The sequence below is a fragment of the Schistocerca serialis genome, chromosome 11, assembly GCF_023864345.2.
Source record: "Schistocerca serialis cubense isolate TAMUIC-IGC-003099 chromosome 11, iqSchSeri2.2, whole genome shotgun sequence".
In the NCBI taxonomy this organism is placed as follows: domain Eukaryota; kingdom Metazoa; phylum Arthropoda; class Insecta; order Orthoptera; family Acrididae; genus Schistocerca; species Schistocerca serialis.
In genome coordinates, this window is record NC_064648.1 from 211,305,829 (window position 1) to 211,331,554 (window position 25,726).

Below are 25,726 nucleotides of genomic sequence, written 5' to 3' on the forward strand. Positions count from 1 at the left end.
AAAGCGTTACGGAGATGATGGACCAACTCCAGTGGAAGAGTCTGCAGGAGAGGCGCTCAGTAGCTCGGTACGGGCTTCTGTTGAAGTTTCGAGAACATACCTTCATGGAGGAATCAAGCAGTATATTGCTCCCTCCTACGTATATCTCGCGAAGAGACCGTGAGGATAAAATCAGAGATCAGAGCCCACACAGAGGCATACCGACCATCTTTCTTTCCACGAACAATACGAGACTGGAATAGAGGGAAGAACCGATAGAGGTACTTAAGGTACCCTCCGCCACATACCGTCAGGTGGCTTGCGGAGTATGGATGTAGATGTAGATGTAGAAGACTCAGTGCAATCACACACGGAAAGCCACATATCCTTTACGACTTTCTTTGCATGTAAATTGTGTTGATTTTCATACGCATTTATATATTCACTAGATCTAATTTCCTTATCGCGTATATACCGTATTTTAAGATTCATTTAGTGGTTACGGTCTTCAATAAAATTAAAATATGGCTTCTGGAATTTACACTCCAACAGAGGGCACTACATGTCTTCGATGATGCGCAATTCATGCAGTTTGGTTCAAATGGTTCAAATGGCTCTGAGCACTATGGGACTTAACTTCTGTGGTCATCAGTCCCCTAGAACTTAGAACTACTTAAACCTAACTAACCTAAGGACGTGACACACATCCATGCCCGAGGCAGGATTCGAACCTGCGACCGTAGCAGTCGCGCGGTTCCAGACTGTAGCGCCTAGAACCGCTCGGCCACTCCGGCCGGCTCATGCAGTTTGCTTTGGTTCTAATTAATGGTCTGTTTTATTTCTGCCGTGTAGAGGCTGTGTCATTTCTGACAAGTTTATGGTCTGACATGTTGCTTCCCGTGTGACTGTTCTGGTAATGTTATGCTAGTGCTATGTTCCTACTTACATGGATTTGTACAACAGCGTTATATACATATCTGCTACCTGTTCTGAATCTATCTGTTTTTGTATTTTAGCACTGATGATGACTATGTTATAGTCAGAATCTAGATCAGAAATAAACTACCGATTTATTAGAATTATATTAATACCTTCAGATGCTGACGGGCGTTGATATATATCAACGGGGACAGATTTAAATGTGTGCCCCGACCGGGACTCGAACCCGGGATCTCCTGCTTACATGGCAGACGCTCTATCCATCTGAGCCACCGAGGACGCAGAGGATGGCATACGCACGCCTACTGCGAGACCCACATTCTCACCTTGTATGTCCACACACTACATTTGTAGCGTCCCACCCCAACACACTCATTACTCGTGGAAGACACTCTTACCATGTCCGAAAGAACAGACACCATATCCATATAAGTATATAGTTCTGGCAACACCAGCCATGGCCTCCTTCTTCTGTGCGGATGCACACATATTCCCCGAACTCTTACTGGACTTGGTAAGAATGTCTTCCACGAGTGCTGAGTGTGTTGGGGTGGGACACTACGAATGTAGTGTGAGGACATATAAGGTGAGAAATAGTCCCTGCAGTCGCACTATCTGTGCCCTCGGTGGCTCAGATGGATAGCAAATAAAAAAATAAAAAAAGATGGATAGAGCGTCTCCCATGTAAGGAGGAGATCCCGGGTTCGAGTCCCGGTCGAGACACACATTTTCATCTGTCCCCGTTGATATATATCAACGCCCGTCAGCAGCTTAAGGTATTAATATAATTCTAATTTCGTTCTAGACGGCTGCAGGTCATCAATGGTGTCTGTTCTTTCGGAACAGTGGGGTGTCAGCGATTGACAATTAGGGCAGCTTGTTGGAGTGACAGGTGAGTTGCACGTTAAAATAGCGCCAAATTGTTTGCATGCTAAAAGTTTTTGAGAAGGTAGGATGGGTAACTGGTAGCACATTTTTCACTCAGAGTCTTTTAAACAGGAGCATATTCTCCTTCTTTCTGCTGTGATATCAGTATTTTTCCGCTGGGTTGAATGTTGTTGGTTTGTGAGAAGAATGTAACGAGGACAAACACCCGCCAGTACCAGACGGAATTTTACAGCGGCAGTATTGTCACATATCAAGACTGTGGTTTATCATTCAGGCATATTGCTGCTCACTCTGGTTGAGTTACCACAATTGTGATGACAGTATGGAACGGATGGGTTAAGGGGAGCATACCCATCACCATACAGGATCTCAACAGCTGTACACGACTAGCGCCCGAGAGGATAGACGTTGTATTCAGCTGAGGAGGTCTGTGCAGCTACGTCATGTACCCTGCGTCAGGAAATGGGCTTGTTTGCACTAAGACAAGTATTCTCACAGGCAGTGCGTCGACGTCTGGAGCACCAGGGACTGTCAGCATGGAAGCCAGCAGCAGAGAGAGGTGTGCCGAGAGTGACTCCCAACAACAGCACTCGACAGTGGAATGCCACCACAGAGACTTTTCAGACGACTGCAGCAAGCTCTGCGTACAGCATCACAATGGGTGTATCCCTGTGTCGAGGCTCCAACGAGACCTAATGTTGGCAGATTGCATTCTTCATTGATATACGGGCGCAGTACCTGGCATGACAATATGGGATACCAACATGTTCACAAAAGTTCACTTGCGGTTGGCGTAGGCGAAATTTGGATAGCACACATTTAATTTCTGATGTGTAGGGGCCAAGGACTGTGCCATAACTTGTAGGTCTCTGTGAAGTCATCTTCCAACACGATAATGCACGACTGCCCGTTGGCTGAGGACCAGCCCAATGCACACACTGGACTCGCATTCAGGATGCCGATGGTTCAGTCCCGCGTCCGGCCATCCTGATTTAGATTTTCCGTGATTTCCCTAAATCACTTCAGGCAAATGCCAGAATGGTTCCTTTGAAAGGGCATGGCCGACTTCCTTCCCAGTCCTTCCTTAATCTGATGAGACCAATGACCTTGCTGTCTGGTCTCCTCCCACAAACAACCCAACCCAACTACCCCAATGCATTACATTTCTGATGTATTAAAGCCGGTGGCTCTGGGCTGCCTTCTAAATCTCTTTGAAGTTAACTTCCAACAAGATATCGCCAGACCACACACTGCTCTTGCTGCCCTACCTGTGCAGAGGGTGCTGTGGTGCCGCCCTGTCCAGCACGACCCCCAGACCAGTCAGCCACTAACCACACACGGTCACTGGCTGCAAAGAGTCTGTCGCGGCTCCACTCGTCGCATAACGTGGCTGGAGGACTCTGGAAAACAGCTGGAGGAGCACACAGTGATGGGCCCGTATCGTCTCACATCACAGCTCAGTCCGACTCGGTACCTAGCAGCCATTACTGGTGACAGACTTAATGTCAGAACTGAATTTTGCGCCCTTAATACCCCCCAGATCAGTTATAAATTCAATCAGGTATTCTTCCCCCTATACTATATACACATATAAGTAGACTTGCGTTCTTCGCTGTACCTCCTGGATGTTGTTGTTGTGGTCTTCAGTCCTGAGACTGGTTTGATGCAGCTCTCCATACTACTCGATCCGGTGCAAGCTTCTTCATCTCCCAGTACCTACTGCAACCTACATCCTTCTGAATCTGCTTAGTGTATTCATCTCTTGGTCTCCCTATACGATTTTTACCCTCCACGCTGCCCTCCAGTACTAAATTTGTGATCCCTTGATGCCTCAGAACACGTCATACCAACCGATCCCTTCTTCTAGTCAAGTTGTGCCACAAACTTCTCTTCTCCCCAATTCTATTCAGTACCTCCTCATTAGTTATGTGATCAACCCATCTAATCTTCAGCGTTCTTCTGTAGCACCACATTTCGAAAGATTCTATTCTCTTTTTGTCTAAACTATTTATCGTCCACGTTTCACTTCCATACATGGCTACACTCCATACGAATACTTTCAGAAATGACTTCCTGACACTTAAATCTATACTGGATGTTAACAAATTTCTCTTCTTCAGAAACGCTTTCCTTGCCATTGCCAGCCTACATTTTATATCCTCTCTACTTCGACCATCATCAGTTATTTTGCTCCCCAAATAGCAAAACTCCTTTACTACTTTAAGTGCCTCATTTCCTAATCTAATTCCCTCAGCATCACCCGACTTAATTAGACTACATTCCATTATCCTTGTTTTGCTTTTGTTGATGTTCATCTTATATCCTCCTTTCAAGACACTGTCCATTCCATTCAACTGCTCTTCCAAGTCCTTTGCTGTCTCTGACAGAATTACAATGTCATCGGCGAACCTCAAAGTTTTTATTTCTTCTCCACGTATTTTAATACCTACTCCGAACTTTTGTTTCCTTTACTGCTTGCTCAATATACAGATTGAATAGCATCAGGGAGAGGCTGTCTCACTCCCTTCCCAACCACTGCTTCCCTTTCATGTCCTTCGATTCTTATAACTGCCATCTGGTTTCTGTACAAATTATAAATAGCCTTTCGCTCCCTATATTTTACCCCTGCCACCTTGAGAATTTGAAAGAGGGTGTTGCAGTCAACATTGTCTACAGCTCCTGGTGTTCTGCACTTGTAATGTCCAGTCTCGCGAGAATAGAGTGGCCACGTGTCGGCGCCCCTTGACCCTTGGCGCCTCTTGGCCACTAATTGGCGGGAATGGCGCTGCCTGTTGCTCGCCTCGCCTGCAATTAGCCGCTGCCACTTGGCGCGCGCCGATTGGCCAGGGAGATAGGACACGTCAGCGCCCGGCCAATGAGATCGCGACTCCGGTGACCCGCCACGGCCCACATCCAGTGCTCTAATCGAGTTAGAAAAAAGTTGAATGCAGCACTGTCATTGCAAAGCAAAATGTACTGATGCGGGATTACTATTCACTAATGTACAAAATAACCACTGGCATTACCGTATATCTCTATAGCTGCATATGTTGCATTTCCCCTTGTAGTAGAGGCTCCTTCTACCGACCCCCACACTCCGATGATATCGTTGCTGAACAGTTCAGAGAAAATTTGAGTCTCGTAACAAATGAATACCCCACTCATACGGTTATAGTTGGTGGGGACTTCAACCTTCCCTCGATATGTTGGCAAAAATACTTGTCCAAAACCAGTGGTAGGCAGAAAACATCTTCCGAGATTGTCCTAAATGCTTTCTTCGAAAATTATTTCGAGCAGTTAGTCCACGAAACCACGCGAATTGTAAATGGTTGCGAAAACACACTTGACCTCTTAGCCACAAACAATCCAGAGCTAATAGAGAGAATCATGACTGATACAGGGATTAGTGATCACAAGGTCGTTGTAGCTAGGCTCAATACCGTTTCTTCCAAATCCACCAGAAACAAACGCAAAATAATTTTATTTAAAAAAGCGGATAAAGTGTCACTAGAAGCCTTCCTAAGAGACAATCTCAAAATGGCTCTGAGCACTATGGGAATTAGCATCTATGGTCATCAGTCCCCTAGAACTTAGAATTACTTAAACCTAACTAACATAAGCACATCACACAACACCCAGTCATCACGAGGCAGAGAAAATCCCTGACCCCGCAGGGAATCGAACCCAGGAACCCGGGCGCGGGAAGCGAGAACGCTACCGCACGACCACGAGCTGCGGACGAGACAATCTCCATTCCTTCCGAACTGACTATGCAAATGTAGACGAGATGTGGCTCAAATTCAAAGATATAGTAGCAACAGCAATTGAGAGATTCATACCTCATAAATTGGTAAGAGATGGAACTGCTCCCCCATGGTACACAAAACAGGTCCGAACTCTGTTGCAGAGGCAACGGAAAAAGTATGCGAAGTTCAGAAGAACGCGAAATCCCGAAGATTGGCTAAAATTTACAGACGCGCGAAATTTGGCACGGACTTCAATGCTAGATGCCTTTAATAGGTTCCACAACGAAACATTGTCTCGAAATTTGGTAGAAAATCCGAAGAAATTCTGGTCGTATGTTAAGTACACAAGCGGCAAGACGCAGTCAATACCTTCGCTGCGCAGTGCCGATGGTACTGTTACCGACGACTGTGCCGCTAAAGCGGAGTTATTGAACGCAGTTTTCCGAAATTCCTTCACTAGGGAAGACGAATGGAATATTCCAGAATCTGAAGCACGAACAGCTGCTAGCATGAGTTTCTTAGAAGTAGATACCTTAGGGGTTGCGAAGCAACTCAAATCGCTTGACACGGGCAAGTCTTCAGGTCCAGACTGTATACCGATTAGGTTCCTTTCAGATTACGCTGATACAATAGCTCCCTACTTAGCAATCATATACAACCACTCGCTCACCGATAGATCTGTACCTACTGATTGGAAAATTGCGCAGGTCGCACCAGTGTTCAAGAAGGGTAGTAGGTGTAATCCTTCGAACTACAGACTTATATCATTGAAGTCGGTTTGCAGTAGGGTTTTGGAGCATACACTGTATTCAAACATTATGAATCACCTCGAAGGGAACGATCTATTGATACGTAATCAGCATGGTTTCAGAAACATCATTCTTGTGCATCGCAGCTAGCTCTTTATTCGCACGAAGTAATGGCCGCTATCGACAGGGGATCTCAAGTTGATTCCGTATTTCTAGATTTCCGGAAAGCTTTTGACACCGTTCCTCACAAGTGACTTCTAATCAAGCTGCGGGCCTATGGGGTATCGTCTCAGTTGTGCTGCTGGATTCGTGATTTCCTGTCAGGAAGGTCGCAGTTCGTAGTAATAGACGGCAAATCATCGAGTAAAACTGAAGTGATATCAGGTGTTCCCCAGGGAAGCGTCCTGGGACCTCTGCTGTTCCTGATCTATATAAATGACCTGGGTGACAATCTGAGCAGTTCTCTTAGGCTGTTCGCAGACGATGCTGTTACCGTCTAGTAAGGTCATTCGAAGACCAGTATCAGTTGCAAAGCGATTTAGAAAAGATTGCTGTATGGTGTGGTAGGTGGCAGTTGACGCTAAATAACGAAAAGTGTGAGGCGATCCACACGAGTTCCAAAAGAAATCCGTTAGAATTCGATTACTAGATAAATAGCACAATTCTCGAGGCTGTCAATTCAACTAAGTACCTGGGTGTTGAAATTACGAACAACTTCAGTTGGAAAGACACATAGATAATATTGTGGGGAAGGCGAGCCAAAGGTTGCGTTTCATTGGCAGGACACTTAGAAGATGCAACAAGTCCACTAAAGAGACAGCTTACACTACACTCGTTCGTCCTCTGTTAGAATATTGCTGCGCGGCGTGGGATCCTTACCAGGTGGGATTGACCGAGGGCATCGAAAGGGTGCAAAGAAGGGCAGCTCGTTTTGTATTATCACGTAATAGGGGAGAGAGTGTGGCAGATATGATACGCGAGTTGGGATGGACGTCATTAAAGCAAAGACGTTTTTCGTCGCTGCGAGATCTATTTATGAAATTTCAGTCACCAACTTTCTCTTCCGAATGCGAAAATATTTTGTTGAGCCCAACCTACATAGGTATGAATGATCATCAAAATAAAATAATAGAAATCAGAGCTCGAACAGAAAGGTTGAGGTGTTCGTTTTTCCCGCGCGCTGTTCGGGAGTGGAATGGTAGAGAGATAGTATGATTGTGGTTCGATGAACCTTCTGCTAAGCACTTAAATGTGAACTGCAGAGTAATCATGTAGATGTAGATGTTGTTTTGTTGTGATGGTTTTCTGTGTGAACACTGCTTTGATGCCGCTCTCGATGCAAGCCTCTCCACCTCTGCACAACCACATCCACTTGAATCTGCCTACTGTATTCGAGCCTCGATATTCCTCGACAGTTTTAACCCTGACACTTTCCTCTATTAGCAAACAGGGAGATCCCTGATGTCTGACAATGTGTCCTGTCAAGCGATCCCTACTTTTAGTCAAGTTGTGTCACAAATTTCTTGTCTCCCTAATTCTATTCAATACATCCTCACTAGCTACTCCATCTGTCCATCCAATCTCCAGCATTCTTCTGGAGCACCACATTTCAGAAGTTTCTATTCTCGCCTCGTATGAGGGAACTGTGTATTGTCCACGGGACTTCCACACAAGGTTACAATTCAGACAAATACCTTAATAAGACACTTCCCAACACTTCGATTTTTTCAAATTTCTCTTTTTCAGAAACATTTTGTTGCTACTGCCAGTTCACAATTTTTAGCATCTCTACTTCATCTACACCTGCATGGATACTCTGCAAATCACATTTAAGTTTCTGGCGGAGTGTTCATCGAAACACTTGCACAATAATTCTCTATTATTCCAATCACGTACAGCGCGCCGAAAAAATGAACACCTGTACCTCTCAGTGCGAACTCAGATGTCCCTTATCTTATCATGGCGATCGTTTCTCCGCATGTAGGTCGGCGTCAACAAAATATTTTCGCATTCCGAGGAGAAAGTTGGAGATTGGAATTTCGTGAGAACATTCCCCTGCAACGAAAAACACTTTTGTTTCAATGATGTCCACCACAAAATCCTGTATCATTTCAGTGGCACTCTCTCCCCTGTTTCGCGATAATACAAAACGTGCTGCCCTTCTTCGAACTTTCTCGACATACTCCGTCAATCCTGTCTGGTAAGGATCCCACACCGCGCAGCAGTATTCCAATAGAGGTCGGACAAGCGTAGTGTAGGAAGTGTCCTTAGTAGATCTGTTACATTTTCTAAGTGTCTTGCCAATTCAAATTGTTCGTAATTGTAATTCTAGATATTTAGTTGAATTTACGGCCTTTAGATTAGACTAATTTATCGTCTAATCGAAGTTTAATGGATTACTTTTACCAATCACATGGGTGACCTCACCTGTTATCAGCTACTGCCCATGTGCCACTCAGCATGCAGTTGTTTCAGTGGCTTATTTGCTCATCTAATTCCATCTGCATCACATGATTCAGTTCCAATACTCTCCACTAACCTTGTTTAATTTTTGTATAATGTCTTTTCAAGACACTATCCATTCCATTCAAATAATATTCCATTGCTTTTTTGTCTCCACAGTTACAGTTCTGTTTCGAAATATTTCCTCCGTTTGTTTTATTAGACACTTCTGCCATGCCCCACTCACTTCTTAACTACTGCTTGCCTTTTATGTAGTCTACTTGCATTGCAGTCTAGTTTCTGTACAAATTGCAGATATCGTTTTGCTGTCTGATTTTTGTTTGTGATACCTTCTGAATTTCAAAGAAATTGTTTGAAACGTGTTCAACGCGGCAAGTAGCGGTTCTCACAGCAAGAAATGGGATTATTTTCAACAGTTCCGAAAATAGTGAATGTTTCCATTAACCTGCACCAATGCAAGGTGAAAAATTGGTCATGATATCTGTTGTTTGGCACATCAGTAGAATGCTCCCTTCTTTAATTAAAGCAAATAATTTTTCAAAAAGACACTACACTATTTTTAGCTCGTCTGCACATAATGACTTGCTCAGTGGAGTATCTTTAAATGGACTCTCATATGTGGAACAGTTTTGTCTTGGTTTCTTTGGTATTCCGGAATTCCAGGTCTGCATGAGAGAAGCTCTAATGGTTTTGCAATGATGGCATCTGTACATCTACATCTATACTTCGCAAGCCACCTTACGGTGTGTGGCGGAGATTACTTTGTGGACCTTGTCACTTCCCCCTCTTCCTGTTCCTGGAGCGAATGGCTCGCGACAAGAGCGATTGCTGGTAAGCCTCCCGTGTCGGCTGGAATCCCTCTGATTTTACCCTCGCGGTCTTTTCACCATACGAGGGTGAGTCAAAGGAAAGCCTTAAATATTTTTTAAAATATTATTTATTGTGCAGAAGTGGTACAAAGCTGTATCACTTTTTAACATAATCTCCCCCACGCTCAATGCAAGTCCTCCAGCGCTTACAAAGCGCATAAATTCCTTTAGAAAAGAAATCTTTTGGTAGTCCCGGAACCATTCGTGCACCGCGTGGCGTACCTCTTCATCAGAACGGAACTTCCTTCCTCCCATTGCGTCTCTGAGTGGTCCAAACTTATGGAAATCACTTGAGGCAAGGTCTGATGACTATGGTGGATGAGGAACACATTCAAAATGCAGGTCTGTGAATGTTGCAACTGTTGTACGGCCAGTGTGGGGCCTTGCATTGTCATGTTGCAAAAGGACACCTGCTGACAGCAATCCACGTCGCTTTGATTTGATTGCAGGCCGCAGATGATTTTTTAGGAGATCTGTGTATGATGCACTGGTGACAGGGGTCCCTCTAGGCACGTAATGCTCCAAAATGACGCCTTTTTCGTCCCAAAAGAGAGTCAGCACAACCTTCCCTGCTGATGGTTTTGTTCGAAACTTCTTTGGTTTTGGTGATGAGGAATGGCGCCACTCTCTTCATTTCCGGTTGGTGGAAGTGAACCCAGGTTTCGTCCCCAGTAACGATTCTTGCAAGGAAGCCATCACCTTCTCGTTCAAAGCGCCGAAGAAGTTCTTCACAAGCATCGACACGTCGTTCTCTCATTTCAGGAGTCAGCTGCCGTGGCACCCATCTTGCAGACACTTTGTGGAACTGGAGCACATCATGTAAAATGTGGTGTGCTGACCCGTGACTAATCTGTAAACATGCTGCAGTGTCATTCAGTGTCACTTGGCGGTTTTCCTCCACTGTGGCTTCAACTGCTGCCATGTTCTGTGGAGTCACAACTCGTTGTGCCTGACCTGGACGAGGAGCATCTTCCACTGAAGTCACACCATTTGCGAACTTCCTACCCCATTCGTAGACTTGCTGCTGTGACAATTATGCATCTCCGTACTGAACCTTCATTCGTCGATGAATTTCAATAGGTTTTACACCTTCACTATGCAAAAACCAAATAACAGAACGCTGTTCTTCCCTGGTGCAAGTCGCAAGTGGGGCGGCCATATTTATACTGGTACTGCGACGGTATGTGTGCATCTGCCCTATGCTGCCACCTACAGGCCATTCTGCACGCTGTTTCTAGCACGCTTACCAACTTACAGGATGACGGCGCGAAATTTCGATTTGTTATTACAAATTTAAGGTTTTCATTTGACTCACCCTCGTACTTAGGAGGAAGAAATGTGCTGGCTCACTTTTCTAGGAACGTACACTCTCGTGAGTACCACAGTAGATCACACGAGCATACAGAACGCCTCTCTTGCAGCGTCTGCCCCTGGGATTGGCTGTGCATCTCCTTCACGCTTTTGGGTTTATTAAACGAACCTGTGGCGAAACGTGCTGCTCTTCTTTGGACCTCCTCTGTTTTGTCTGTCAGTTCTATCCAGCACTCTTCCCAGACTGGCGAGCAGTATTGGTCGAACGATCGTTCTGTAAGCCACCTCCTTTGTGGGTGGGTTACATTTCCGGAGAATTCTTGCAGTGAATCTGTGTGGCATCTGCCTTAGCAGTGATTAACTTTATGTGGTCGTTCCACTTCAGATCGCTCCGTACGCTTGTTCCCAGATATCTTTTTCAAGAAACTGCGTCCAGTACCAAATCATGTAACCATACAGTATTGGGTCTTTGCGCCCCTGTAAGCGCCGTACGTCACATTTGTTGATGTTGACGGTCAGTCGTCAATCCCTATTGTAAACGTCGGCCCTCTGCATGTCTTTTTGCATTTCGCTACAATTCTCTAGCGTTGCGACTCCTCTGCGTACAGCAGCATCATCCGCGGAAAGCCGCGTGGATCATCCGACGTTATCTACTGAGTCACTTACACATGTAATGTGAAGAAGTATAGCACTCCCTTGGGGATACACCGGAAGTTACTTTTACGTCTCAAGACTTAGTTCAGAATGACATACTGTATCTAGTTTCCTAGAAACTTTTCAGTCCAATCACACAGTTGGTCTAATATTCTGTACGATCGGATTTTGTTCAGTAGGAAGCATTACGAAGCCCCGAAATCAAGGACCACAGCATCTACCTGGCCACCGCGAGCTGGCCTTCATAAGTCTACATCTATGTGATTACTCTGCTATTCACAATAAAGTGCCTGGCAGAGGGTTCAGTGAACCACCTTCAAGCCGTCTCTCTACCGTTCCGCTCTAGAACGGCACGCGGGAAAATACGAGCACTTAAATTTTTCAGTGCGAGCCCTGATTTCTCTTATTTTATCGTGATGATCATTTCTCCCTACGTATGTGAGTGCCAACAGAATGTTTTCACAAACGGAGGAAAAAACTGGTGATTGAAATTTCATAAGAAGATCCCGTCGCAACGGAAAACGCCTTGTTTTAATGATTCGCACTCCAATTCATGTATCGTGTCTGTGACACTATCTCGCCTATTTCATGATAATACGAAACGAGCTGCCCTTCTTTGTACTTTTTCGATGTCATCCGTCAGACCCACCTGATGCGGATCCCACACCGCACAGCAGTACTCCAGAATAGGGCGGACAAGCGTGGTGTAAGCAGTCTCTTTAGTAGACCTGTTGCACCTTCTAAGTGTTCAGCCAATGAATCGCAGTCTTTGGTTTGCCCCACCTACAATATTATCTATGTGACCGTTCCAATTTAGGTTATTTGTAATTGCAATCCCTAAGTATTTAGTTGAATTTACAGCCTTCAGATGTGTGTGACTTATCGCGTAATCGAAATTTAGCTGATTTCTTTTAGTACTCGTGTGAATAACTTCACACTCTTCCATATTCAGGGTCAATTGCCACTTTTCGAACCATACAGATATCTTATCTAAATCATTTTGGAAGTCATTTTGATCATCTGACGGTAAATGACAGCATCATCTGCAAACAATCTAAGACGGCTACTCAGATTGCCTGCTATGTCGTCAATATAGATCAGGAACAATAGAGGGCCTATGACACTTCCTTGGGGAATGCCAAATATTACTACTGTTTTACTCGATGACTTTCCGTCTATTACTGCGAACTGTGACCTCGCTGACAGGAAATCACGAATACAGCCGCACAACTGAGGCGATACCTGTAGGCAAGCAGTTTGGATAGAATACGCTTGCTTTCGCAATACATTTTGTTCCACGCCAATAGAGGTGATTTTCAGTCTCCATAAATGTCGTAATACGTGAGCATACAATACACTGAAGAGCCAAAGAAACTGGTACACCTGCCTAATACCGTGTAGGGCCCCCGCGAGGACGCAGAAGTGCCGCAACACGACGTGGCATGGACTCGACTACTGTCTGAAGTAATGCTGGAGGGAAGTGACGCCACAAATCCTGCAGGGCGTAAATCCGTAATAGTAAGAGGGGTGGAGTTCTGAACAGCAGGTTGCAAGATATTCTCAATAATGTTCATGTCTGGGAAGTTTGGTTCCCAGCGCAATCAGAAGAGTGTTCCTGGAGCCATTCTGTAGCAATTCTGGACGTGTGGGGTGTCGCATTGTCCTGCTGGAATTGGCCAAGTCTTCGCAATGCACAATGGACACGAATGGATGCAGGTGATCAGACAGGATGCTTACGTACGTGTCACCTGTCAGAGTCGTATCTAGACGTATCAGGGGTCCCATATCACTCCACCTGCACAAGACCTACATCATTGCAATGCCTCCGCCAGTTTGTACAGTCCCCTGTTGACATGCAAGGTCCATGCAGTCATGAGGTTGTCTCCACAACCGTACACGTCCAACCAGTCGAGAAAATTTGAAACGACACTCGTCCGACCAGACAACATGTTTCCAATCATCAACACTCCCAATGTCTGTGTTGACGGGCCCAGGCGAGGCGTGAATCTCTGTGTCGTGCTGTCATCAACGGCACACGAGCGGGCCTTCGGCCTTCGGCCCCGAAAGCCCATATCCATGATGTTTCGTGGAATGGCTCGCACGCTGACATTTGTTGATGACCCGGCTTCGAAATCTGCAGCAATTTGCGGAAGGCGCACAATGCTCGTCTGCTGATGGGCATGTGGGATATGCTGCAAGCGGCTTCATGTCCACAATCACGTTATTGTTTCCGGATGAGACATTTTACCCCAAGACTCGAACCAACTCCGTCACCTGGATACGTGGACATGCGGTCCATTACCTCTGTCGTGACGGACACAAGAATTTCCTTGACTTCTGCCTCTTTTTTTTAAAAAAAAAAATCTTTATTCCATTAAATTATTTCTTACATGTTAACCCACCACCTAATACATTAGTGGGTCTTACATCTACATTACAATTTTTATTGAATATTAGCAGCATTTTTACTTCTATTCTAGTGTTAGTGAACTTACTTGCTACAGGAGATAAGAGTTAGTTTCTTGTTGGGTAAGATCTAATTCTACACTTTGCTAACTAATCTAGGGGCTACTTCCTGCAGCGTTACAGGCGTGCCAGATGTTTGTATAAACCTACTGTGTGGCCGTGCCCACTGAGCTAATCCCAGTGAGCATGCCCCTGGCACTGCGCTGGCCTTTTGAAGATCGCTACAGGTTCTGTTGAGATTTTCTATCTACTATCTACTTAAGGTTGAACTATTACTAAGTCGGCAACGGCCTTGCCGCAGTGGATACACCGGTTCCCGTGAGATCACCGAAGTTAAGCGCTGTTGGGCGTGGCCGGCTCTTGGATGGGTGACCATCCAGCCGCCATGCGCTGTTGCCATTTTTCGGGGTGCACTCAGCCTCGTGATGCCAATTGAGGAGCTACTCGACCGAATAGTAGCGGCTTCGGTCAAGAATACCATCATAACGACCGGGAGAGCGGTGTGCTGACCCCACGCCCCTCCTATCCGCATCCTCCTCGGAGGATGACACGGCGGTCGGATGGTCCCGGTAGGCCATTCGTGGCCTGACGACGGAGTGTGTGTTTATTACTAAGTCGTAATCGGTGAGCAATTGTCAATTTCGGGTGTTGGCGCTCCCTCCCCCTGATCCAGAGCGTGGCGGATTCCTACCGTCACGGCGATTGGCCAGTCCACGCCCCGGTGGAATGGGATGGGTCGCCTTCAGTCATGTCATGTCCGGCGGTTCATATGTTTTCCCTTAGATATTCTCGCAGGACCTTTGCTGATACCTCGCTGGCAAGGCGGTTTACTATGTTAAATGTGGTGGGATCTCTGATTAATTGATACGTGTTGTTGTGAGGCAACTGGTGTCTTAGGTCACTGGCTACATCATCGAAGATGGGGCACTCATAGATCACGTGGTCCGGAGTACCCCATTCAGCTCCGCAGTCACACGAGGGGGTAGCCCTTTTCCCCGAATCGGCAAAGATATGCCGGATACGGTCCATGTCCTGTGAGGAAGTGCAACAGTCCCTTACTTGGCTGGAAATGCGAGAGCTGGAGACGTTCTTTGATGTTTGGGAGCAGCTGGTAAGTCCTTCGGCCTGTTGTGTCAGCATCCCAGAGTTCTTGCCATAACTCTTCTCCTCTCCTCTTGATTGCATACTTGTCCCCCACCCGCACTCCCAAGATACTTTCAGTCTTATCTACATCTCCCCCTTTCACCCAGTACCAGGCTGCTTCTGGCTCTATTTGCAAGAAAGACATCATGCTATTTCCGGGCATACCAGATATCGACAGTGCTTCGCGAACTACCTATGGAGTGCCTTTCACAGCCCGCAGTGGAGCTGGAATGTTCCAGGCAGAGGCAGATGAGGTCAGAACGAACTGCAAACGAGCATGTATTGAATAATCTTTATCAGTGGGCGCAGTCGCTCGGAAGCCTAACTACGACGTGCTAGCTTTCTTTTCATATTATTTATGTTTCATATCTTCGATGGTGTCTTCATTCTGCTTTAGTTTTCCAGGCTTCATTAACTATGACTGTTCGCACATTGATATCTATATACATAAAAAAGATTTTAAAAAAGTGGGCAGGACACCTGCGCTCGAATCCACATAAATACACAAGAACAAAATAAGAACAAAATGACCAACAAATTAAATAAAATGAAGTATTATACCCTTTTATTTAAAAAAAAAAAAAAACTCTACATTTGGAAACATCCAGGCAGCTTTTCAGCAAGCAGGAAAAGAGTGTGCGGTAACAATCTAAAATAAGAAATTTTTTCTTAGCTTTCCATTACACTTCGTCCGTTTTTGAACTCTAGATGCCACAAGTTAGAAAGCGCTTCATACCTTTCGTATTTTTTATTTATTTTGTAGATATTGGAGTACTAATTCTAGTAATTAAATTATTCGAAAATGAAAACAGTCCTTATTGCCCATATAGTGCACTAAACATTTATCCTTCAGATTTAGCTCTTCTGCGGTTTATGAATCGCTTCACACGTTGCTCCAATTATTTTCATTAATGTGCACTGGGGTATTCCAGTGCTGTATTGTAAACTAGTAGCGCTTTCTTGTATCAAGAAATCACTATGTTACGGTGAGCTTGTTTTCTGCATATATGCCATTTCTCATTATTCTGTTCTGCAATTGAAGTAGCCACTTGACTGAGCAAATATTGAAAGGCACTCTCATACATACCTAAGCAATTTATACAGGGCAAGTCAGTATTGCCACCAAGAATAATTCCGAATGTACAGGGTTATTACAAATGATTGAAGCGATTTCACGGCTCTACAATAACTTTATTATTTGAGATATTTTCACAATGCTTTGCACACACACATACAAAAACTCAAAAACTTTTTTTTAGGCATTCACAAATGTTCTATATGTGCCCCTTTAGTGATTCGACAGACATCAAGCCGATAATCAAGTTCCTCCCACACTCGGCGCAGCATGTCCCCATCAATGAGTTCGAAAGCATCGTTGATGCGAGCTCGCAGTTCTGGCACCTTTCTTGGTAGAGGAGGTTTAAACACTGAATCTTTCACATAACCCCACAGAAATAAATCGCATGGGGTTAAGTCGGGAGAGCGTGGAGGTCATGACACGAATTGCTGATCATGATCTCCACCACGACCGATCCATCGGTTTTCCAATCTCCTGTTTAAGAACATCACGATGGAAGTGCGGTGGAGCACCATCCTGTTGAAAGATGAAGTCGGCGCTGTCGTCTCCAGTTGTGGCATGAGCCAATTTTCCAGCATGTCCAGATACACGTGTCCTGTAACGTTTTTTTCGCAGAAGAAAAAGGGGCCGTAAACTTTAAACCGTGAGATTTCACAAAACACGTTAACTTTTGGTGAATTGCGAATTTGCTCCACGAATGCGTGAGGATTCTCTACCGCCCAGATTCGCACATTGTGTCTATTCACTTCACCATTAAGAAAAAATGTTGCTTCATCACTGAAAACAAGTTTCGCACTGAATGGATCCTCTTCCATGAGCTGTTGCAACCGCGCCGAAAATTCAAAGCGTTTGACTTTGTCATCGAGTGTCAGGGCTTGTAGCAATTGTAAACGGTAAGGCTTCTGCTTTAGCCTTTTCCGTAAGATTTTCCAAACCGTCGGCTGTGGTACGTTTACTTCCCTGCTCGCTTTATTCGTCGACTTCCGCGGGCTACGCGTGAAACTTGCCCGCACGCGTTCAACCGTTTCTTCGCTCACAGCAGGCCGACCCGTTGATTTCCCCTTACAGAGGCATCCAGAAGCTTTAAACTGCGCATACCATCGCCGAATGGAGTTAGCAGTTGGTGGATCTTTGATGAACTTCGTCCTGAAGTGTCGTTGCACTGTTATGACTGACTGATGTGAGTGCATTTCAAGCACGACATACGCTTTCTCGGCTCCTGTCGCCATTTTGTCTCACTGCGCTTTCGAGCGCTCTGGCGGCAGAAACCTGAAGTGCGGCTTCAGCCGAACAAAACTTTATGAGTTTTTCTACGTATCTGTAGTGTGTCATGACCATATGTCAATGAATGGAGCTACAGTGAATTTATGAAATCGCTTCAATCATTTGTAATAGCCCTGTATAATAGGAGCTGTAAAGCATGTCGGACAAAAGTTGCGTGGGACAACCGGGGGCATAATATGACGTTGTTTTTTTGTTGCTAGGTGGGGGTCGCTGCCCGCATCTCGTGGTCGTGCGGTAGCGTTCTCGCTTCCCACGCCCGGGTTCCCGGGTTCGATTCCCGGCGGGGTCAGGGATTTTCTCTGCCTCGTGATGGCTGGGTGTTGTGTGCTGTCCTTAGGTTAGTTAGGTTTAAGTAGTTCTAAGTTCTAGGGGACTGATGACCATAGATGTTAAGTCCCATAGTGCTCAGAGCCATTTGAACCATTTTTTTTGGGGGTCGCTTGAGAGATATGAAGGTCAACATTTGTTTTTTTTTTTAAATGGGATGCTACAGCTTAGTACTTATTATCTGATAGCGGCTATCGAGATGAATCCAATGATGCGTAACAGTAAGGTCTTTGAGGGTCAACCAAGGTCCCAAAGGTGGCATGACGTTCATTTACAGAAGGTGTTCCAAGTGATGACATTGGTATCAATGCACTGCTGCAATCTTCTTATCATGGACTGAGTGGTATTCCTTATCACATCGGCACTTATCGAAGCTCATGTTCTGACAGTTCAATCTCGCTAATCTTCAGGTATGGTTGGAATGTCTTTACAAACAATGTCTTTTACGAATCCCCACAAGAAAAAATCCAGAGGCGTCAAGTCTGGCGGACTAGCCGGTCACGACACATCTTCTCCGCGTCCAATCCAACGATCTGCGAATTGTCTCTGCAACTCATTTCGAGCCATCAGTGAAAAATGTGCTGGACACCCATCGTGTTGATAGCACATTCTGTTCGCTGTTCCTAAAGGTATTTCTTCCAGTAACAGACCTAATGTTTCTTGCAGGAATGTGGTGTACTTCCTGTCATTAAGATTTCCTTCGATGAAATAGGGGCCTATAATTCTGTCCTCCAGTATCCCGCACCATACATTCACCGACCAAAATTTTTGGTGTGCATAGCCGCAGCCAACATGGATTTTGAGTTGCCCAATAATGCATGTTACGCAAATTAACATTTCCGTAGTTTGCGTATCTAGTTTCGTCAGTAAACAAAGTCAAATTAATAAATGTGTCGTCCCTCTGAATCTCAAGCTGAGCCCACAGGCAGAATTTAATGCGACTCATACAACCCGTAACTGTTAATTCTTGTTGGAGACTGATATGGTAGGGATGATATTTATGGCGATGTAGAACACGAACAACACTACGAGGTGCATTCAAGTTCTAAGGCATTCGATTTTCTTTCTCCGGACTGGAAAGAGATAGAAACATGCACATTGTTTTAAAATGAGGCCGCGTTCATTGTCAATACATCCCAGAGATGGCAGCACCGTACGGCAGATGGAATTTTACCGCCAGCGGCGAGAATGAGAACTGTTTTAAATACTTAAAATGGCGACGTTTTCCTTACTTGAACAGTGTGCAATCATACGTTTTCTGAATTTGCCTGGAGTGAAACCAATTGAAATTCATCGACAGTTGAAGGAGACATGTGGTGATGGAGTTACGGATGTGTCGAAGTGCGTTCGTGGGTGCGACAGTTTAATGAAGGCAGAACATCGTGTGACAACAAACCGAAACAACCTCGGGCTCGCACAAGCCGGTCTGACGACACGATCGAGAAAGTGGAGAGAATTGTTTTGGGGGATCGCCGAATGACTGTCGAACAGATCGCCTCCAGAGTTGGCATTTCTGTGGGTTCTGTGCACACAATCCTGCATGACGACCTGAAAATGCGAAAAGTGTCATCCAGGTGGGTGCCACGAATGCTGACGGACGACCACACGGCTGCCCGTGTGGTACGTTGCCGAGCAATGTTGACGAACGACACCACGAATGGGACTTTCTTTTCGTCGGTTGTGACAATGGATGAGACGTGGATGCCATTTTTCAGTCCAGAAACAAAGCGCCAGTCAGCTCAATGGAAGCACACAGATTCACCGCCACCGAAAAAATTTCGGGTAAGCGCCAGTGCTGAAAAAATGATGGTGTCCATGTTCTGGGACAGCGAGGGCGTAATCCTTACCCATTGAGTTCCAAAGGGCACTACAGTAACAGGTGCATCTTATGAAAATGTTTTGAAGAACAAATTCCTTCCTGCACTGCAACAAAAACGTCCAGGAAGGGCTGCGCGTGTGTTGTTTCACCAAGACAACGCACCCGCACATCGAGCTAACGTTACGCAACAGTTTCTTCGTGATAACAACTTTGAAGTGATTCCTCATGCTCCCTACTCACCTGACCTGGCTCCTAGTGACTTTTGGCTTTTTCCAACAATGAAAGACACTCTCCGTGGCCGCACATTCACCAGCCGTGCTGCTATTGCCTCAGCGATTTTCCAGTGGTCAAAACGCCTTCGCCGCTGCCATGGAATCATGGCGTCAGCGTTGTGAAAAATGTTTACGTCTGCAGGGGGATTACGTCGAGAAGTAACGCTAGTTTCATCGATTTCGGGTGAGTAGTTGATTAGAAAAAAAATCGGAGGCCTTAGAACTTGAATGCACCTCGAAAAATTGGCTCATGCCAGATTCCCTTGCGATTTGACGCGAACTAACACAAAGATCTCGAACCACAGTGGCAAGAGTACCAATTTCTGTTTCCTCGTTAGTAACTTTCCTTTGCCTGATATGTTTACGATGCGTTAGAGATCCAGTTGTTCTCAATTTATCGTACACGTATTTAAATATGCGACGTGTAGGGTGAGTACGTTGAAGATATCTTTCAGCTTGTAAGTCTCTAGCTCTCACTGAATTTCGTTGGCATTCTTCGTAAATGAGAAGTATATCGACTTGTTCTTCGAAGGAGTACATAATTCACATTCGGTTAATTCGACGATACTAGTCTTATCGTTCCTATTAGTGATGTACGGCGAAACCGTTGAATGGTGTTTACATGTCAATGGCACGTTAAATGGATACGCCGTGCCGGCCGCTGTGGCCGAGCGGTTCTAGGCGCTTCAATCCGGAACAGAGCGACTGCTACTGTCGCGTGTTCGAATCCTGCGTCGATCATACATGTGTGTGATGTCCTTAGGTTAGTTAGGTTTAAGTAGTTGTAAGTTCTAGGAGACTGATGACCTCAGATGTTAAGTCCCATAGTGCTCAGAGCCATTTGTGGATACGCCGTATTCGGCGAATATTTACTATTTACACGAGAATTGTCGGAGGATGTGCTTCGTAAAGTGCTGAAGTGATGAGGAATACCACTCAATCCATATTGATGGCAGCACTGCACTGACACCAATGGTCATCACTTCGAACACCTTCTGTAAATGGACGTTCATGGCACCTTTTTGACCTTCGTTGACCTTCAAAGACCTTAATGTTACACATCATTGGATTCGTCTCGATAGCCCCTATCAGAAAATGAATACGAAACTATAGCATCCCATTTAAAGAGAAACAAATTTGACCTTCGTATCTCTGAAGCGTCCCCACCTAGCAACAAAAAACCAAGGTCATATTGTGGCCTCCGTTGTCCCATGCAACTTTTGTCCCACAAACGTTTTAGCTACTATCATACTTTCGGAGTTATTCTAGGTGGCAACAGATAGTGACTGAACCTGTATATGAGTTGATGTCCTCCACTTGCAGCTCTTGCAACAAATTTTGCTGAATGCTTATCTCTGGCTTCACCCAAGTACATTTCCTTTTTATCCCCTGCTTTTTCTTCCAAACGCGCACACAGTGCAATTACTGTACAAGCGACTGTAGCGCATAATAACAAGTTCTTGTTGTCCGCCATTTAGAAACTTGACGAAACATATGACGACATTGTAATACCCCTTTCAAGTCTTCGGCAAAGATCTTTGCCGGCCCGTGTGACCGAGCGGTTCTAGACGCTTCAGTCTGGAACCGCGCGACCGCTACGGTCGCAGGTTCGAATCCTGCCTCGGGCATGGATGTGTGTAATGTCCTTAGGTTAGTTAGGTTTAAGTTGTTCTAAGTTCTAGGGGACTGATGACCTCAACTGTTAAGTCCCATAGTGCTCAGAGCCATTTGAACCAGAGATCTTTGTCAAAGTAATTTGAAGAATATTTGATCGTATTTCAATGTCAAAGAAATACCAGTATGATAGTGTAATGCCGGCCTTGATGCCGCAGTGGGTCGACTAGGTAGGGCAGGTTAACTTGTGTGTATCTGCGTTGCTTAGCAACGGAAGCTGTTGCTTGACTGTAGTGCAGGAGGCCGAGGTGGAGGGGTGACTGAGGCTGTGTAGGAGGAGGGGGTGGGGTTTGGTTGAGTGGAGAGGGGTGGAGGGAGGGAGCAGTGTCACAACAGAGCGCTCCACTGCGACAGCCGCTAGATGTCAGCACCGCAGCGTCTGGCTCTCACACGCCTTTGCTGCGCGGGACGGTATCAGGCGACATTGCAGGGGCTAACACGGAGAAAGCAACTGGCCTGGCTTACGCCGGAGCGAATGGAGGCGACAACAAGCGAACGCTCATTCGCTGACAAATTCACTTGTATTCAACGCCATTCCCCAGTGTCTATCAACAAGCGTTTACATCGGAGGGAACAGAAGATAACACGAGGTAAAGAGCGTAGCCTATGGACTCTGCGTCATTGTTTACTTGATGCTCATAACTTGCGCGTATGCATAGTTAGAGCCAAGATACAAATCGGCGAGCGCACTTTTTTTATGTAGTGGGCAAAATGGCGTACGGAGAGGGGAATTTGGATGTCTCAGTTTGTATGTAAGCGTGAAATGCGCGGAGGTAGAGCATTTAAGATCGAATTGCAGCTCCAGCCTTTGTTAACGTCATGTGTTTGAGGATCGTTTTCTCAACTGATCACCAATACCGTGGACTTAGAGATGTGTGTCGTGTGTGTTCCCTATGTGCCTATGCTATTAGCGCAAGTTTTGTGTAGTGCCACGTTGTGTGGCACCATATTCTGCAATTATCCTGAATTTATGAGCATGAGTGTATATCGCTTGACTGTCTTTGTTACCAACAAAATCTTACACTGCGGTGACGAAAGCCGTGGGATGCCTGCTAATAACGTGTCGCACCTACTTTGCTGGGGAGATGGGCTCAACAAGTGATTGGAAGTCCCCTGCAGAAATATTAAACCGCGCTGCCTCTATAGCTGTCGAAAATTGCGGAAGGTCCAACAAACCTTCGACGGGACACACACCGGGCGATTTGGATGGCCAAACCATTCGCCCTAATTGTCCAGAATGTTCTTCAACTCCGAATAGTTGTGGCACGGTGACATAGAGCATTATCATCAGAAAAATACAGTCGTTGGTTCGGAGAATGAAGACCATGAATGGTTCAAATGGCTCTGAGCACTATGGGACTCAACTGCTGAGGTCATTAGTCCCCTAGAACTTAGAACTAGTTAAACCTAACTAACCTAAGGACATCACAAACATCCATGCCCGAGGCAGGATTCGAACCTGCGACCGTAGCGGTCTTGCGGTTCCAGACTGCAGCGCCTTTAACCGCACGGAGACCATGAATGGCTAACATGGTCTCCAACTAGACGAACATAACAGTTCCCAGTCAACAGTCAGTCCACTCCACAGTCAACACTCAGATCATTTCACATAAACACAGCCCACAACATTATGGAGCTAGCACCAGCTTGCACGATGCCTTGTTGACGACTTGGGTCTACAGCTTCGGGGTCTACGCCACACTCGAACCCTACTGTCAGTTCTTACCAAACTGAAATCTGGAATCATCTGACCAGGCCAAGGTTTCCCATTCTTCTAGGATCCAACCGATATGGTCATGAGGCCAGGAAAGGCGCTGCTGTTAGCAAAGACACTCGCGTCGGTCGCCTGCTGCCACAGCCCGTTAACGGAAAAGGTCGACGCACCATCCTGACGGATACGTTCGCCGTACGCCCCACATTGACTTCTATGGTTATTTCACGCATTGTTGCTTGTCTGTTAGCACTGTACTGCACTGCACTCCATGCAGACGCGGCTGCTCCTCGTCGTTAAGTGAAGGTCATGGCCCTCTGCGTTGTTCGTGGTGAGAGAGGTAGTGTCTGAAATTTGGTTTCTCAGCACAGTCTTGACACTGTGGATCTCGGAATATTGAGTTACATAACGATTTTACATGTGGAATATCTCCAGCTACCTTTTCGCGTTCAAATGGTTCAAATGGCTCTATGCACTGTGCCACTTAACATCTGACGTCGTCAGTACCCTGGGCTCAGAACTACTTAAACCTAACTAACCTAAGGACATCACACACATACACGCCTGAGGCAGGATTAGAACCAGCGATCGAAGCAGCAGTGCAGTTCCGGACTGAGGAATGCTTGTGTTGACTTTGTCTGTGGTACGTTCAGTATTTAGACAACTGGTCATTAAAATTGCTATACCAAGAAGAACTGCAGATGATAATGGGGTATTCATTGGGCAAATATATTATACTACAACTGACATATGATTACATTTTCACGCAATTTGGGTGCATAGATCCTGAGAAATCAGTACCCAGAACAACCACCTCTGGCCGTAATAACGGCCTTGATACGCCTGGGCATTGAGTCGAACAGAGCTCGCATGGCGTGTACAGGTACAGCTGCCCATGCAGCTTCAACACGATACCACAGTTCATCAAGAGTAGTGACTGCCGTATTGTGACGAGCCAGTTGCTCGGCCACCATTGACCAGACGTTTTCAATTGGTGAGAGATCTGGAGAATGTGCTGGCCAGGGCAGCAGTCGTACATTTTCTGTGTCCAGAAAGGCCTGTACAGGACCTGCAACATGCGGTCGTGCATTATCCTGCTGAAATGTAGGGTTTCGCAGGGATCGAATGAAGGGTAGAGCCGCGGGTCGTAACACATCTGAAATGTAACGCCCACTGTTCAATCCGCCGTCAGTGCGAACAAGAGGTGACCGAGACGTGTAATCAACGGCACCCCATACCATCACGCCGGGTGATACGCCAGTATGGTGATGACGAATACACGCTTCCACTGTGCTTTCACCGCGATGTCGCCAAACACGGATGCGACCGTCATGATGCTCTAATCTGAACCTGGATTCACCCGAAGAAATGACGTTTTGCGATCCGAGCACCCAGGTTCTTCTTTGAGTTCACCATCGCAGGCGCTCCTGTCTGTGATGCAACGTCAAGGGTAACCGCAGCCACGGTCTCCGAGCTGATAGTCTATGCTGCTGCAAAAGTGGTCGAACTGTTCGTGCAGATGGTTGTTGTCTTTCAAACGTCCCTATCTGTTGACTCAGGGATCCGTTACAGCCGTGCGGATAAGATGCCTGTCATCTCGACTGCTAGTGATACGAGGCCATTGGGATCGAGCACGGCGTTCCGTATTACCCTCCTGAGCCCACCGATTCCATATTCTGCTAACAGTCATCGGATCTCTACCAACTCGAGCAGCAATGTGGCGACACGATAAAGCGCAATCGCGATAGGCTACAATCCGACCTTTATCAAAATTGGGAAACGTGATCGTACGCATTTCTCCTCCTTACACGAGGCATCACAACAACGTTTCATCTGGCAACGCCGGTCAACTGCTGTCTGTGTATGAGATATCGGTTGGAAACGTCATGTCAGCACATTGTAAGTGTCGCCACCGGCGCCAACCTTATGTCAATGCTCTGAAAAGCTAATCATTTGCATGTCACAGCATCTTCTTCCTGTCGGTTAAATTTCGCGTCTGCAGCAATTTTAATGGCCAGTAGTGTATATTGTGCGAGTTAATGATCTCAGAAGTTCGCGGGAGTAGTGGTGGGAGATTTAGGGTCACCGAAACGTCTGGGTTGGGTGAGGGAGGTGGAAAAGGTGGAGGGGGTAGAAGTGTGGACGCAGAACAGTTGGCGGTGGCGGGCAACTTTATGGCGAGGGGAACCTTGCGAGGGGTTTCGTGGTGGTGGAGGGGCGGTGCGTAGCGGCGTTGGAGGCGGGGGCGGCTGCGAGATCGATGTGTGGCGGCGGGCAGTCTGCGAGGTCAAGCAGCGGCGGCGGCGGCGGCGGCGTCTGCGTGGACGGGCCTGCGAGGGCCCCCGAGGGCCGCC

The 25,726-nt window shown here is 46.1% G+C and overlaps 1 protein-coding gene and 1 non-coding gene across 2 annotated transcripts in view; both read right to left on the reverse strand.

The window, feature by feature from the left end:
- Positions 1-25,726, reverse strand: part of LOC126426664 (voltage-gated potassium channel subunit beta-2) — a 718,526-nt gene that overhangs the window by 244,877 nt on the left and 447,923 nt on the right. The window lies entirely within an intron of this gene.
- Positions 1,124-1,197, reverse strand: Trnat-ugu (transfer RNA threonine (anticodon UGU)). Its single transcript has one exon. It is a non-coding gene; the product is annotated as a tRNA-Thr (tRNA).